The sequence below is a fragment of the Saimiri boliviensis genome, chromosome 6, assembly GCF_048565385.1.
Source record: "Saimiri boliviensis isolate mSaiBol1 chromosome 6, mSaiBol1.pri, whole genome shotgun sequence".
Lineage (NCBI taxonomy): Eukaryota > Metazoa > Chordata > Mammalia > Primates > Cebidae > Saimiri > Saimiri boliviensis.
In genome coordinates this window covers 99,774,612-99,791,242 of record NC_133454.1, presented here as the reverse complement: position 1 = coordinate 99,791,242, position 16,631 = coordinate 99,774,612, and the positions used below count along the sequence as shown (strand labels likewise).

The window sequence follows — 16,631 nt, the reverse complement described above, 5'->3', positions numbered from 1 at the left end:
CAAGCATACATTTTTATTGAAAACTGGTTATTCTAGGCCAAATTTGTAAGAAATAACTTAAAGAACTGAAATATTTGGATATAAATCAATTCATTAAAGAACCTTTCTTATGGGAATTTTCTAAAAAGTCTAAAAATGTTTGTTTTCAACATGCAGTTAAGTTCTTTACACTATTGGGTCAAAACCTGAAAGTTTTATGCCAATTCATAAATTCTCAAATGCTCATGTACATGTAGCTCACTAGTTATCCAATAAGTATCACTTCTACTATCACTTATCCTATCTCCTTCCCTCCTTTTCGTCTATGTTCTCTGTGATTTTCCCTCCTCTTTTTATCTAACAGTTCTGAAAAGATCAATATGTCATTTGCTTTTCAGAAATCTCTCAACAAATGGGAAACGATTATCTAAATTTAGAGACACTTCACTGAAACACTCTGGGGATAACAATAGCACTAATTCAGATATGTAAATTTTCTTACCCTTAAGTAAATAAGGAATTCCCACCCGGTGTGATGCTTACCAGGTTCTTCTATGTAATCAAATACCAGAAATAGCGTTTGCTGTGCTAGAGGACCTTCAGCAGTGGGAAGTTCATCAAGAAAATGAATCTATCATCAAAAGATAGTATTTATCCAATAATCACTTTGACAGTTTCATTTTTTAATTTCAAAAAGTCAACTTAGGAATGTCCTTTTAATGTAGAATAGTTTTTTTTTTTAATTTCTTACTTTTTTCCCCCAAGTTTTTACAATAAAAAAAGGCAAATAACCAGAGATGCACATTTCATGACCCATCCAAGGTGGATGGTTGATATATTCTTCAATTAATGGTACAATCATTTAAATTCTTTCATTGACTGCCTTACGCACATTATCAGGAGCACCAAAAATTTGCAAGTATCATGCTGATTATTATCTAAATTCCTAAGGCCAGTCACTCAGTAAGTTGTGTCAAGTACCATGAAGCAAAATGATTTCAATTCTCAATTTAGAATTGGTAAGATATGTAAGTTTTAATTAAAACACAGCCTACCTTAATAATAGATTCATTTTCACGATGAATTTCTCCATACTGCTGAAGATCCTCTCTAGCATAGTAAATGCTATTCTGGTATTTGGTTACACAGAAGAACCTGGTAAGCATCACATAGACTGTGAGAGATTCTAGGGCATACAATGACAATTAGGCTTCCATTTTTCCTTTGGCAAACTATCTCCCTTCCTATTAAATCTATCAGTTACCAAATATTTAAACTAATTAAGGACTGAAGAAAAGGAAACTAAGGCTTTATTGATTAATCTTCTTTGCCCATGATTTATCAAATGATGCACATAAAAGTTATTTCTATACTAAGGTTTTGGCAATCCATAAATTGGGATATTCAAGCAATATCCCTAAGCCAAAGTGGAATTGGCTGCATTGAAGTTCTCTAGCTGACCCATTCCTCTAACACTAAGGGAAGATTTGTCTAACAAGCTTAGTATGACTAAATGTTATTACATATAACATATTCAAATATGCCAGGATACATTTATGACACATTTACATGGGAAAACTCTTAATATCAGTATGTCACATGCATTAAGGCCCTGGAGAACTTGTTCTAAATTTGTAGCTATAGACTAGGGGTAAAGATCAAAAGGTAGGTAATTTCTCAAGGGCCAATATAGGAAGTCTACTTGGTAACAAAGAATAGAACAGATTAGGCCTGATCATGCACCAATCTGACTAAGAAAGCCCTACAAAACCAGGAATTAACTACTGGCTGCCTTAAACTAAAAAAATATTACTAAACTTAATTACGAGTCAAATACAGTTCTGTGATAGTCAAAGTACAATTCAATCCCTTTCTCTAATTTGGTATTTTCCTGATTAATTGAAATAAGTGGCTTACCATCTGAGGCTTTAAGTCTATTCAGATTCTATAACATTTATTAAATGGGTACATTTCATTAAAAAATGGCAATTATAGCAAGAAAATAAGTATTATCATTTGGGATGCTTAAAGCTCCATCCAATCTGTTCTAACAGTAACTTTCAGAGCAAAGTGAAGGTCTAAGAACACGAATAATTGTCTGTGGTAGGCTGATAACGGCTCCCAAATATATCAAGTCCCAATATCCAGTACCTGCAAATGTTATTTTATCTGGAAAAAGGGAGTGCATAGATGTGATTATGTTGTAGTTCATGAAATGGGAAGAATTTTGCTAGATTATCTGGTTGGGCCCTAAATGTATTCAAAGTGTTCTTATGGAAAGAGGCAGAGAGAAATATGACACACAGGAGAGAGGGTGATTTGATGACAGTGCAGAGAGAGATCTGAAATGCCTCCCTTGAAGACTGGAGTGAGGTAGCCACAAGCCAAGGAATGCCTGCACCCTCCAGAAGCTGGAAGAGACAAGCAATGGATTCTCCACCAGATCCTCCAGAGGGAGTGCAGTGCTGCCAACACTTTGATCTCGGCTCAGTCATAATTATTTTGGAATTCTGCAGAACTACAGAAGAATAAATATTTGAAACCACCAAGTTTGTGATAGTTTGTTTTACAGCCATGAGAAATTAAAACCCAGTCCAAATATATCTATGAGTTAAAATTGGAATGCACTAAATGTTTTAAGAAGTTTCAATTAAAAGGGCTACACATAAAATACTAAATTTTTTTTTTTTATTGCTAATGGGAAAACAAGCCCCTAATCCTAGGTTTAAAGACTTTCTGATCCTAAAGCGTATGTTAATTTTGTTTCTACTATTTCTAAATCTGAGATATCATGTGGGAGGCAGACTCATTATGACCCCAAAAGATCACAGTCATTTTCCTTCTGTTGTCAAGTATTATTTTATATCTTGCTCTTTTTTTTTAATCCTCACTAGCCAAAGACTTTCCTACTCTTGAGAGCCCACGCTAGTACCATTTCATTGATTCACTTATCAAATAAAAGACAGATGTAAGCTAAAGCATTGTGTATTCTAGGGGTTATTACCTAATGAAGAAACCAGAAACAGCCATATAAAAACAAAAACAAAAAAAACCACGAACTTCCTTATAGTCTCAAAAAATGCCAGCTGAATCAAACAGGGACCTCTGAAGACAGCATTTATCAATCAAGTAGACAAAATACTGATACCCCTTAATTAACAGAATAGGTATGTTCTAAGTTTAATTTTGCAAAGTTTATTTATTTTAACTGACTTCCATATTCTTTCAGTACTAAACTGAAATGCACTTTGCTGGAGTTGAAAAAAATTAATGACTTGGGAGCAACAGACTCAAAATTAACAAATTGGCAAATCTTGCAACAAACAAGAGAATAAAATTTTAAGAAATTACCATTAACAACAGCACAAAAAATGCTTTGGAATAAGCCAGAGAGAATATATGTAAGATTTCTACACCGAGAAGCACAAAGTAGCACTAAGAGAAATCAAAGGCGCAATAAATGGAAGAAACAACATGTTCATGGATAAGAAGCTGCTTTTCCATTTTCCCTAAACTGATATATTAATACAATCTCTATCAATATTTCAGCAGTAATCAAAACTGTAGTACTGGCCTAAAGATAGCCTCGAAACAGACCATACATATATGGTCAACTGACTTTCAACAAAGCTGCCACAGCAATTCAATGAGGAAAGGAAAGTATTTACATAGCAAATAGTTTTGAAGCAACTGGACATCCCTGTGGGGAAAAAAATAATTTCAATCCCTATCTTATTCCATAAACCATAATTAATTCAGAATTAATCATACACACAAAAGTAATCTATAAAGGCCACACAAGAGAATATCTTTGCTGCTTAAGGTAGGCACAGAGAGCTTTGACAGAAAATAAAAAGCATAAACTGTATGATGCAAAATCGATAAACTGAACTTCATCGAATCTTAAAACTTTCCACTCATCAAAGATACCACTAAGAAAATAAATAAAGAAGCTACAGGCTGCGAGAAAATACTGGCTTCATATATTTCTAACAAAGGATTTGTATCAGAATCCAAGAATAAAACCTATAAGTAAATAATAAAAAGACAAACGAATCAAAAACCAGATGAATAAGCTTGAACTGATACTCTTTAAAAGAAGATAAACAAACAATGTGTACATATAAACTTGTGCTTAAACTTTTTTATTAGTTATCAGGAAAATATAAATTAAAATCACAATGAGATATTACTATTTTATTTTAGCCATAATAGAATGGCTAAAATAAAAATGACTGGCCAGGTGTTGTAGCTCACACCTTTAATATCAACACTTCAGGAGGCCAAGGCAGGCAGATCACCTAAGGTCAGGAGTTTGAGATCAGCCTGATCAACATGGTAAAACCCTGTCTCTATTAAATATACAAAAATTAAGGCCGGGCGCAGTGGCTCAAGCCTGTAATCCCAGCACTTTGGGAGGCCGAGGCGGGTGGATCACGAGGTCAAGAGATCGAGACCATCCTGGTCAACATGGTGAAACCCCGTCTCTACTAAAAATACAAAAAATTAGCTGGGCATGGTGGCTCGTGCCTGTAATTCCAGCTACTCAGGAGGCTGAGACAGGAGAATTGACTGAACCTAGGAGGCGGAGGTTGCGGTGAGCCAAGATCGTGCCATTGCACTCCAGCCTGGGTAAAAAGAGCGAGACTCCGTCTAAAAAAAAAAAAAAAAAAAAAAAAAAAAAATTAGTCAGGCATGGTGGCAAACACCTGTAGTCCCAGCTAACCGGGAGGCAGAGGCACAAGAATTGCTTGAACTGGAGAGATAGAGATTGCAATGAGTGGAGATCGTGCCACTGCACTCCAGTCTGAATGACAGAGGAAGCCTCTGTCTCAAAAAAAAGAAAAAAAAAATTGATAACACCAAGTGTTGATATGAAATAACCAGAATTCTCATACACTGCTCACAGGAAACGATTTGGCAATTGCTCATAAAGTTACATATATATCAACTTCACGATCAACAAAAATGAAAAATACACATCCACAAAAAGACTCATTAAAGAATGAATTAACAGTCTTATTCATAACAGTCTTATTCAAAAACTGGAACCACAAATGTTTATCAACTGCAGTATAGGTAAATACATTTTATTAAAACTACAGAAAAGAAGTATTACTCAGTAATTAAAAAGAACAAATTATGACACACTCAATAATATAAATGAATATCTAAAACATATGTTAAGTAAAAGAAACAAGAACAGAAAGTACATACTGTTAATGTTTCACATACCAATGCTGTACTACAAAAAGGGAGTAAGTGTCAAAACAACAATAGATCTTATCAGAATCTCACCAAAGAGACTTGGTTGGTGTTTGCGTGTGTGTTTTTTTTATGTTTTTTTGCCAATGATTCTGGGGAAGGTCCCACTCAAGTACTGTCTTGCAAAGCCCCAATATGACCACTGTTGAATTTCCATGACATTACAGTAGATACACATTCCAAACAGATTATCACTGAGGAATTTCAAAGAGCAGCATACACATAAACACTGACTAAAAGCTTATTATAGGTCATTTTTATTTAGAGTTTGCATACATTTATGAGTCTAATAATCACGATAGCTTGAGGTACTCTGCACCTCTAAAGATAATAAAAACTCATTTCTTCAGATATCTGTGGTGAAATAAAATCGAAAAGGTCAATTTTAGAGAATTATATAAGTAATAAGGCATTAATAAATCTGCACATAATATCTGACAACTGAGACAGCACAGGGATTCCTCAACGGGGTCTGCTGCTTTCCACCACAAGCAGGGAAATAAAGGAAAATCTTAAGTTCCCTCAAGGAAAATTCAACGCACTCAGCTAGCCTTGAGAAGTAAATGAGCAACTTGATAAGCAAAAGGTAATAACAGCTTAAAATCATGGCGAAGAAAGTTAAAGTTACAAAATGTTTTCCTCCTTATTTCGGAGGGGTGTGAACCACAGCAACTCATCTTGAATAGGAGCTGGGTAAAATGAGACTAAGACCTACTGGGCTGCATTCCCAGATGGTTAAGGCATTTTAAAGTCACAGGATGAGACAGGAGGTTGACACAAGATACAGGTCATAAAGACCTTACTGATAAAACAGGTTGCAGTAAAGAAGCCAGCTAAAAGCCAAGATGGCCACGAGAGTGACCTCTGGTGGTCCTCACTGCTACATTCCCACTAGTGACATGACAGTTTACAAATGCCATGGCAACATCAGGAAGTTACCCTATATGGTCTAAAAAGGGGAGGCAGGAATAATCCACCCAGTTTAACACACAATCAAGAAATAACCATAAAAAATGGGCAACCAGCAGCCCTTAGGGCTGTTCTGTCTAAGGAGCAGCCATTCTTTTATTTCCTTACTTTCTTAATAAACTTGCTTTCACTTTATGTACTCACCCTGACTTCTTTCTTGCATGAGATCCAAGAACCCTCTCTTGGGGTCTGGACTAGGGACTCCTTTCCAGTAACACCTATGGAAACTAAAGAAACATCTTAACATATGCCTCTGAGCTGTTTTTCAGAAACCTGGACCCCCACCAAATGGATCTGCTGGTACACAGACTTCAGATAAGAAGAAACTGGAGACTGAACTCTGACCATATTTCTTTGTTTAAAATTTCTTCCAGAGTGGCCTGGAGAAGTCATGCCCATGGGACAGATCTAATATTCTTTTCTGCTGACCCCAAGTCTTTACACAAAGCTCTCTTTCCTTAACCAAATGCAAATCAAAAAATCTTTGAATCCACCTACGATTCCAAAGCCCTTGCTTCAAGATGTCCTGCCTTTTTAGGCCAAATCAATGTATATACTTCATATGTTGATATATGCCATTGCCTGTAACCTGTTTCCCCACCTTTAAAAACTCTTATATGTAAGCCATAGAGGAGGTTGAGTCTTCAGCATGACCTGCCCAATTCTCCTTGCTTGGCACCCTGAAATAAATGTCTCACTTTCTCTCACCGCAAATTTCGATGTAAGTGCGTGGCTTTGGTGACCCTGATGTGCAGACCCAAGTTCAGTTCAGTAACACAACTAGAAGAGCATTCCCAACATTTTTCTTCATGAAGAAGGATGATACACACATGCACACACACACACATAACACACACACAGACATATATATATACATATATGCATATTAATTAACTGAAAAGAATATTTGTGATTTTTAAGTGTCTATAAAAAATTACCTTTCTCAGTTCCTTTGGGAAAGCTAGTGAACAGCTAAGAATTTAAAGGAGAGTACAGTCATGTGCCAGATGATGATGTTGCAGTCAATGATGTACTACATATACAATGGCAGCCCCATAAGATTATAATGGAGCTGAAAAATTCCTACCGCCCAGTGACACCATAGCTGTTATGAAGTCACAGTACAATGCATTACTCACATGTTTGTGGAAATGCTGTTGTAAACGAACCTACTTTATAAAGTGGAGCTGGGTGTGGCAGCTCATGCCTATAACCCCAGCACTTTGGGAGGCTAAGGCAGGAGGATCACTTGAGGCCAGAAGTTCAGGACCAGCCTGAACAAGGTAGTGAGACCTCATCTCTACAAAATAATTACAAAATAAGCCAGGCATGGTGGCACCGGCCTGCAGTCCTAGCTACCCAGGAGGCTGAGGTGGGAGGATCACTTGAGCCCAGGAGGTTGAGGCTGCCGTTAGCTATGCTCGCACCACTGCCCTCTAACGTGGGTGACAGAGCAAGATCCTGTTTCTGTAATTAAAAAAAAATTGTAAAGTAAAAATGTTACAATAAGCTAAGGTTAATTTATTATTTTAAAAATATTTTTGTATAAATTTAGCTTAGCCTGAGTGTACAATGTTTATAAAGTCTACAATAGTGTACAGTGATATCCTAGGCCTTCACATTTACTTACCACTCACTGATACCCAGAGCAACTTCCAGTTCTATAAGCTCTACTTATGGTATGGACCCTACACAGGTGTGTACCATTTTTAATCTTTTATAGCATATTTTTACTATATCTATTCTATGGTTACATTTAGATACACAAATACTACTACATTACAACTGCATATAATCTTCAGTATAGTAACATATTGTATAGGTTTGTAGCCTAGGAGTAAAAGGCTATACCATAAAGGCTAATGTGTAGCAGGCTACACCATTTATATGTGGATGGCTTATGTAAGTACACTCTGTGATGTTCTCACAGGATGAAATTGCCTAACAACACATTTCTTAATCTTGAAGTGACACAAGACTACATGCAGTCAAAAACAGTATGCTTTCCTACAGCTCACAATTTGGCTCCATAATGTAATAGCAGCCCTTACTATAGAATCTTTGTGAATAATCCTGTAACGGAATCTTACATTTAACATAGATAGCCTCTTGGTTCTCAGAGAGAGCCTTAAAGTGATGGTTCAGTGTGATTATGTGGCCAGACACACTGACAGAACAATATGAAGAAATGTACACCCAAATCTCTAAGGATTGCCTCCATTCTCCAGAAGAACCATTTTAATACCATTAACATTTTTAAATAGACCTCTTGGTCTTCTGAACATGTTTTTTAAAACTTTTGCCAAATATCACTATATCACTGACTGCCTTTGAGAAAAAACTGGGAGATTAATTCTGAGATTTCTGGTAGCTCTAAGAAGCAGGAGCAAGAGAGAGAAGAACAGAGGGGGAAGTGAGAAAGAGAGGGAAGCAGGAAGGTGGGAGAGGCAGGCAGAGGAAGGGGAAGAGGAGAAGGTAGTGAAGAAAGGGGAGACAGCAGGAGAAAGGGAATAAGAAAATAGAAGAGAAGGAGGAAGAAAGGAAACAGAAGGATAGTGTGTTGAAAAAGAGAGAAAAGAGACTAAAGAACAACGAAAGACAAAAAAGCTGTGCAATATTTGAGGTAGCTATTGGTGTTTTTCTTTCTTTTTTTTTTTTTTTTTTAATGTTCCCCACCTCCCCTCCCCCCACCCCCGCCAGTATTGGTGTTTTTCAAATAAAGAATTCAGATAACTAATTTACAATCACACCAACAGTACAGAAGCATTCCTACTTGTCCTCAGCCTCACCAGCATCTATTGTTTCCTGACTTTTTCATAATTGCCATTCTGACTGGTGTGAGATGGTATCCTATGGTTTTGATTTGCATTTCTCTAATGACCAATGATGATGAGCTTTTCTTCATATGTTTCTTGGCTGCATAAATATCTTCTTTTGAGAAGTGTCTGTTCACATCCTTTGTCCACTTTTTGATGGGGCTGTTCATTTTTTCTTGTAAATTTGTTTAAGTTCCTTGTAGATTCTGGATATTAGCCCTTTGTCAGATGGGTAGATTGCAAAAATTTTCTCCCATTCTGTAGGTTGCCTGTTCATTCTGATGATAGTTTCTTTTGCTGTGCAGTAGCTCTTTAGTATAATTAGATCCCACTTGTCTGTTTTGGCTTTTGTTGCCATTGCTTTTGGTGTTTTAGTTATGAAGTCGTTGCCCATGCCTATGTCCTGACTGGTATTGTCTAGGGTTTCTTCAAGGGTTTTTATGGTTTTGGGTTTTACAGTTAAGTCTTTAATTCATCTTGAGTTAACTCTTGTGTAAGATGTAAGGAAGGGGTCCAGTTTTAGGTTTTTGTATATGGCTAGCCAGTTTTCCCAGCACCATTTATTAAACAGGAAATCCTTTCCCCATTGCTTGTTTTTGTCAGGTTTGTCAAAGATCAGATGGTTGTAGATCTGTGGTGTTATTTCTGAGGCCTCTGTTCTGTTCCATTGGCCTATATATCTATTTTGGTACTAGATCCATGCTGTTTTGGATACAGTAGCCTTGTAGTATAGTTTGAAGTCAGGTAGCATGATACCTCCAGATTTGTTCTTTTTGCTTAGGATTGCCTTGGCTATATAGGCTCTTTTTTGGTTCCAAACAAAATTTAAAGTAGTTTTTTTTTTTTTTTTCTAATTCTCTGAACAATCAGAGAAACATTGTAGAAAAAAGTGTGGTAATTCCTCAAGGACCTAGAACCAGAAATACCATTTGACCCAGCAATCTCATTACTGGACACATGCCCAACAGATTATAAATTGCATGCTATAAACACACATGCACACATATGTTTATGTAGCACAATTACAACAGCAAAGACTTGGAACCAACCCAAATGCCCATCAATGATAGACTGGATAAAGAAAATGTGGCACATATACACCAAGAAATACTATGTAGCCATAAAAAAGGACAAGATCACGTCCCTTGCAGGGACATAGATGAAGCTGGAAGCCATCATTCTCAGGAAACTAACACAGGAAGAGAATACCAAACATCACATGTTCTCACTTATAAATGGGAGTTGAACAATGAGAACACAGGGACACAGCAAGGGGAGCAATACATACCAAGGCCTGACGAGGGGTGGGAGACAAGGGGAGGGAGAGGATCAGGACAAATATCTAATGCATGAAGGGCTTAAAACCTAGATGATGAGTTGATAGGTGCAGCAAACCACCACAACACATGTATACCTATGTAACAAATCTGCAGGTTCTGCACATGTATCCTGGAACTTAAAGTAAAAAAGAAAAAGAAAAGAAAACCTTTAAAAAAAGAATTAAGAGATAGATCTGCAGAAACTGAATTCACCAAAATAAAGATAAAGAAATGTAAAACGTTAAGATACGTGGTTGAATTATTGAATCCATGGCAATTTATGGCAAAATCTTTTTTTAAAACCTCTATGGGCCGGGTGCGGTGGCTCAAGCCTGCAATTCCAGCACTTTGGGAGGCGGGTGGATCACGAGGTCAAGAGATCGAGACCATCCTGGTCAACATGATGAAACCCCGTCTCTACTAAAAACACTAAAAATTAGCTGGGCATGGTGGCGCGTGCCTGTAATCCCAGCTACTCAGGAGGTTGAGGCAGGAGAATTGCTTGAACCCAGGGGGCGGAGGTTGCGGTGAGTCGAGATCGCGCCATTGCACTCCAGCCTGGGTAACAAGAGCGAAACTCCGTCTCAAAAAAAAAAAAAAAAAAAAAAAAACCTCTATAATATACCTTAAACTGTGAGATTTACAAACTCTAAAATAGAATCTTGCAAATCTTGCACCAATTCCTTTTGTTAGTAACCTGACTTTTTTCTCTTTCGAATATATGCAAGTGTAGCATAATCCCTGTTCCTGTATGATTGCACATAAGATATGAAAACAATTTTAAATCTTGTGCAGTGGGTTATGTAGTAGCCAATATAAGTATAAGCCCAGACATCTCCATTCCCCCAAATCAAATCAACAAAGTCTTCGATGATATATTCAACATGAGCTACAGAGAGAATTCTGATATCGAAACTTTATCTCCAATTTCCCCCAATGACAATTAACAGGAGGGAGGGTATTTGCTGACTTCACCTATTCTCTGGGTTCAGGGAAAAGTTTTTTGTATACAGAGTTAAGGACTCAAGAAACTGATGTCAAACTAAAGTCATCCCTGCTAAATAAGAGTGGCAATGCACACACAACAAAGATCCTACAGAGGGGCTCTCCTACAACTCAGAGCTCTTGCTGTGGCCACCAAGGCCATCAGGTACTACTAATTAAGTAGTATGTTCTGTCAATGCTTTCATGTTTTTATTCTATTAATTGATCATTCTGCCATATTAATGATACTAGTACAGTGGCTTTGAATTCCCTTTAGTGCTTTACTCCTGAGATAGGAAAAAAACAGTAAAGAAGATATGATTATTTTTACCTATCTCTTATGTGAATCAATGCTGAAACTGTTTCCTATAAAAGTTATCTATTTCTTTTATCTGCAGAAAACCTTCTGTGGACCTAAAATGTACAACTGTTTTTTAAATAAAACTTTAACTGATTTAATATTATAAGCTATAGAAAATAACAACTGAAATGAACTATATGCCCACATAAATATGTATACAGGTATGTAACATTCTCATATATAGGTGTTCAAAATTAACAATGGGATTACATGTGTAAGACAGGAGAAGTTGTAACAATCCTTAATTCTAACTACCTAATGATGAAAGAACATCACCTAATGAAGCTCAGTAAACAAGATAGGTGACCTCAATACCGACAGAAAAAAAAAAAAGAAGAAAAGAAGAAAACAAAGCATTTAATAACTGTAGTTAAAGTCAATGAACTTAATATACTATTTTTTAGATAAAGGCCTAAGTAGGCTTCTTAGCATATCAAGAAACACATATTCTCTGAGTTAATTTTTGGTTTTCATTATTGCAAATCACTGTGATTATGAAGCAACCATTAAACAGTTGGTGAGGAAGTGCTGTAAGACCATGCAGTCTACAATTCTCTACTGAATCTGAATATAGTTTAGACAGGCAAGAGAGAGATATACATTGACTGACATTGACTGTGTTTTGTTATTGTTTTGGTTTGCTTTATTTTCTAAGAGATGCTCACTTGCTTAAAATAAGATCATGTTACAAAAAGTTAGGTAACAGAGTACTGCAAGTGTGTCCTTTACACTTTGATACCACCTTAAGATTATGAAAGCCAAAAAAAAAAAAAAAAAAAAAAAAAAAAATCACAAAGGCAAAGCCAAGTACAACACACTACTGCCACCTATTGCTTAGTAAAATATTGCCTAAAGAAGCAGTAAACAATTCATTTATCTTTTACACAAGTTAATAAATGAAACATGCTTTTTAAAACTTTTTAAACTTTTAAGGTTTTGTGATTTAGAGAAAATATAACCCACATGTAAGACTGGCATCCTAAAAATACGTTTATCCATCAAAAAATACTTATTTACCACCTTACAACAAGCCAGATATTGTGCCGACTGATGGAGATACCATGATAGATAAACAGAGATCACTCTCCTTGATCCCTGTCCTAGTGGTAAAAAAAAAAAAAAAGCATGACAACAATTTATTATGATGCATTGGGAAAGATGAATAAGATAGGAGCATGAAAAAGATGTTCACTTGGAGTAAGTCAGGGAAGGTTTTATTACAAAGGTGGTATTTGACTAGGTTTTGAAGGATGCGTAAGAGTTGGCTATGGAGAAACTGTGGAGGATTGGGAAGGAAAGGATATTCCAGGGAGAGAGAACGAGCAAATATAGTAGCAAATATAAAACAAGAAAGTACTAAAATGGGTATTAGAGTTATAAAAAGGAGAACTGTAAGTCAGACTGAGAATGAGTGAAAGAATGGCTGGACAGGGAAAAGTAAGGGAGATGAAGTTGAAAAGCTAGACTGGGGTCAGATCATAGGGAGTTTTTTAGTATGCTAAGAAATGTGGATTTGCCCCTAATTAAAACTCCACATTATTATCATGATAGGGACATAATCATATTTTTGTTTCAAAGACAAAGACATTAACATCTAATAGGATGGAATGGGTAAGAGGATAGATAAGGAGACTGGCAATAAAAAAACTACTGTGCTAAAGCTGCTGAAGATCAAAGGCAGGAGTCAGAAAAGGGAAACGTATGAAGCAGGGCGCATAAATTTGGAAGTCACTTATGCAGCAGATAAAGCTTAAAGGAATACACAGAGAGCAGTCCGTCTCAACTTTTTTGAGTGATGAACTCCTCTAAGAATCTGACAAAAATTTGCATATAATTGAGGGGTTAACAGACCTCTGAAGTCCCCTGAGCCTCAGATGAAGAATCCTTGATTTGGTTGTAAGTGAAGAGGATCAAATAAACTCTGAAGACAGTGACATTTATATCACATGGAGGAATAGATGCTGGAAAAGAAAACAGAGCAGTGGTCAGACAGGCAAGAAGATAATCAGGAAAGACAGGCTCCTACCCAGAGAGGAAGAAGTTGCAAGGTTCAAGACTTATGACAGTATCAGATGACACAATAAATCCACTATGTTTGGCAAATAAGGAACACTGGCCACTTTAGTAGTCACTGTTTAAAAGACTGACAGTGGTGAAAGAGAGTGGGCTGAGAAGCCAATGGATAGGAGTCAAGTAATGTTTGGCAAGAAGAAAGGAGTGACAGTTCTAAGAACCAAGGTCAATGAAGAATTTTTTTGAAGAAACTTTATTGGATGACTGGAAAAAACTAACGGAAAGGGAAAATTAAAGATACAAGAGATAACTGGAGCAAAACTGATTTTTAAAATATTAAAAACTAAGTTTTGATTCTGGTTCTGTTATTACAAATCTTGTGACCCTAGAAAAGTTATTCAACTGCATAAAATTTCCTTATTTGAAAAATGGCAACAACCCTGCATGATCTGCACATGTACCCCAGAACCTAAAGTACAATTAAAACAACAACAACAAAAAAAAAAAAAAAAAAAAAGAAAAGAAAAATGAAAAGACTGTTAGCTAAACTATAAGCTACTCATGAGAACAAGGACCTTTGTCCACATTCACCATTAAATCCATAGCACCTATCACAGTGCCTGACACATAAAAGACAGTTAATATTCAGACAATGAGTTAAAAATATGACCACACACTTCACAATGTTTTGTAAAAATCAAATGACACAGTATGAGTAAATATATTTTGAACAAAATTTAAATTTTTAGCTTTTAATTTTTTACATGGCTGACTATATACCCCATTTAAGATCTTTAAAAGTGGTGTATAGTGGCCAGGCGCGGTGGCCCAAGCCTGTAATCCCAGCACTTTGGGAGGCCCAGGCGGGTGGATCATGAGATCAAGAGATCGAGACCATCCTGGTCAACATGGTGAAACCCCGTCTCTACTAAAAATACAAAAAACTAGCTGGGCGTGGTGGCACGTGCCTGTAATCCCAGTTACTTAGGAGGCTGAGGCAGGAGAATTGCCTGAGCCCAGGAGGTGGAGGTTGCGGTGAGACGTGATCGCGCCATTGCACTCCAGCCTGGGTAACAAGAGCGAAACTCCGTCTCAAAAAAAAAATAAAATAAATAAAATAAAATAAAATAAAATAAAGTGGTGTATAGTTAGAATGACTATCTTTTAAAAATTAAAAAAACAATGTTGGCGAGGCTACAGATAAAAGGGAACACTTATATACTTCTAGTGGGAGTACAAATGAGTTCAGTCAGTGTGGAAAGCAGTTTGGTGGTTCCTTAAAGAACTTAAAACAGAAGTACCATTCGACCCAGCAATCCCATTATTGGGTATATCCCATTATTGGGAATATCCTATTATTGGGTATAATGGATTATAAATCCTTATATGTATAAATCCTAAGGGATTATAAATCCTTCTACAACAAAGACACATGGAACATGGATGTGTATGTTCATTACAGCACTATTCACAATAGTAAAAAAAAGGAACTGATAAGATAGTAGAAGATGGCCAATTATGAACTGCTCTGGAGTGCAGTTCTCAGCGAGAACACAGAGGGTAAGTGATTATCGCATTTCCAAATGAGTTTTTACTGCCCACAGACCAGGAGATTCCTGGATGGAAAAGCACCACAAGTTTCCAGTATGGCTGTTTCAGCCGGCACAGCGGGTCTCTGCACAAAAACTGACACAAATCTGTGCGGCTGTTGCAACTGGCACCTGGAAAGCCTGGGAGACAGAGTTGCCCATTGAACTGAAAATAAAGGGGGCTAAAAGAGGAAGCCAGGTGATCCGGTTTGGTGGGTCCCACCCCTACAAAGGCCTGCAATCTGAAATGCTCTGGATTGAGAATTTCACAGCAAGCACAGCTGGACCCAGGACACTTCACCTCTGTCGGGGGAAGGGCGTCCGCCATTACCAAGGCAGTCCACCACTACCGAGACAGTCCACCATTACTGAGGCAGCCCACCATTACCAAGGCAGTCTGCCATTAATGAGGCAGTCTGCCATTACAGAGGCAGTTCGCCATTATTGAGGCAGACTGCCATTATTGAGGCAGTTCTAACCATACCTCTATAAACAAAACCACAAGGAAGTTCTCACAGCAGCCGGGCAGAGCCCACGGCAGCTCAGCAGTGCCTCTGCTGGCAGACTGTGACTAGGCTACCTCCTCGCTGGGCAGGGCATCTCTGAAAAAAGGAAATAGCAGTTGAGGAACTTATAAATAAAGCCCACCTTCCCAGGACAGAGCACTTAGGAAAAAAAGGCAGTTATGAGTTCTGCTGCAGCAGACTTAAATGTACCTGCCCAGAAGCTCTAAACAGAACAATGGAGCTCACAGCTCAGCACTTCGGCTCCTATAAGGGACAGACTGTCTCCTAAAGCAGCTCCTGACCCCTGTATATCCAAAAAGACACCGCATGAAGGAGAGCTCAGGCTGACATCTGGCAGGTATCCTTCTGGGACAAAGATAACAGAAGAAGAAAATGGCAACAACCCTTACTATTCTGCAGCCACTGCAGGTGATCCCCAGGCAAGTAGGGTATGGACTGCACCTCCAGCAGTCGGGCCTGACTGTTAGAAGGAAAACTAAAAAACAGAAAGAAATAACTTCATCATCAAAAAAAAGGACAAAGACCACAGGTACATAAATACACAAAGATGGAAGAATCCAGTGTAAAAAGAATGAAAACACCCAAAACAAGAATGCCTCTCCTCCTCCAAGGGATCACAACTCCTCACGAGCAAGGGAACAAAGCTGAATGGAGAATGAATCTGATGAATTGACACAAACAGGCTTCAGAAAGTGGGTAATAACAAACTCCTCTGAGCTAAAAGAACATGTCCTAACCCAATATAAATAAACTAAGAACTGTGAAAAAGGATTTGACAACATGCTAATGAGAATAAACAGCTTAGAGAA

The 16,631-nt window shown here is 37.4% G+C and overlaps 1 protein-coding gene across 4 annotated transcripts in view; it reads right to left on the bottom strand.

Annotated features, from left to right (window-relative positions):
• The window catches only part of DNAJC24 (DnaJ heat shock protein family (Hsp40) member C24), an 84,377-nt gene that overhangs the window by 44,804 nt on the left and 22,942 nt on the right, over positions 1–16,631 (bottom strand). The window lies entirely within an intron of this gene.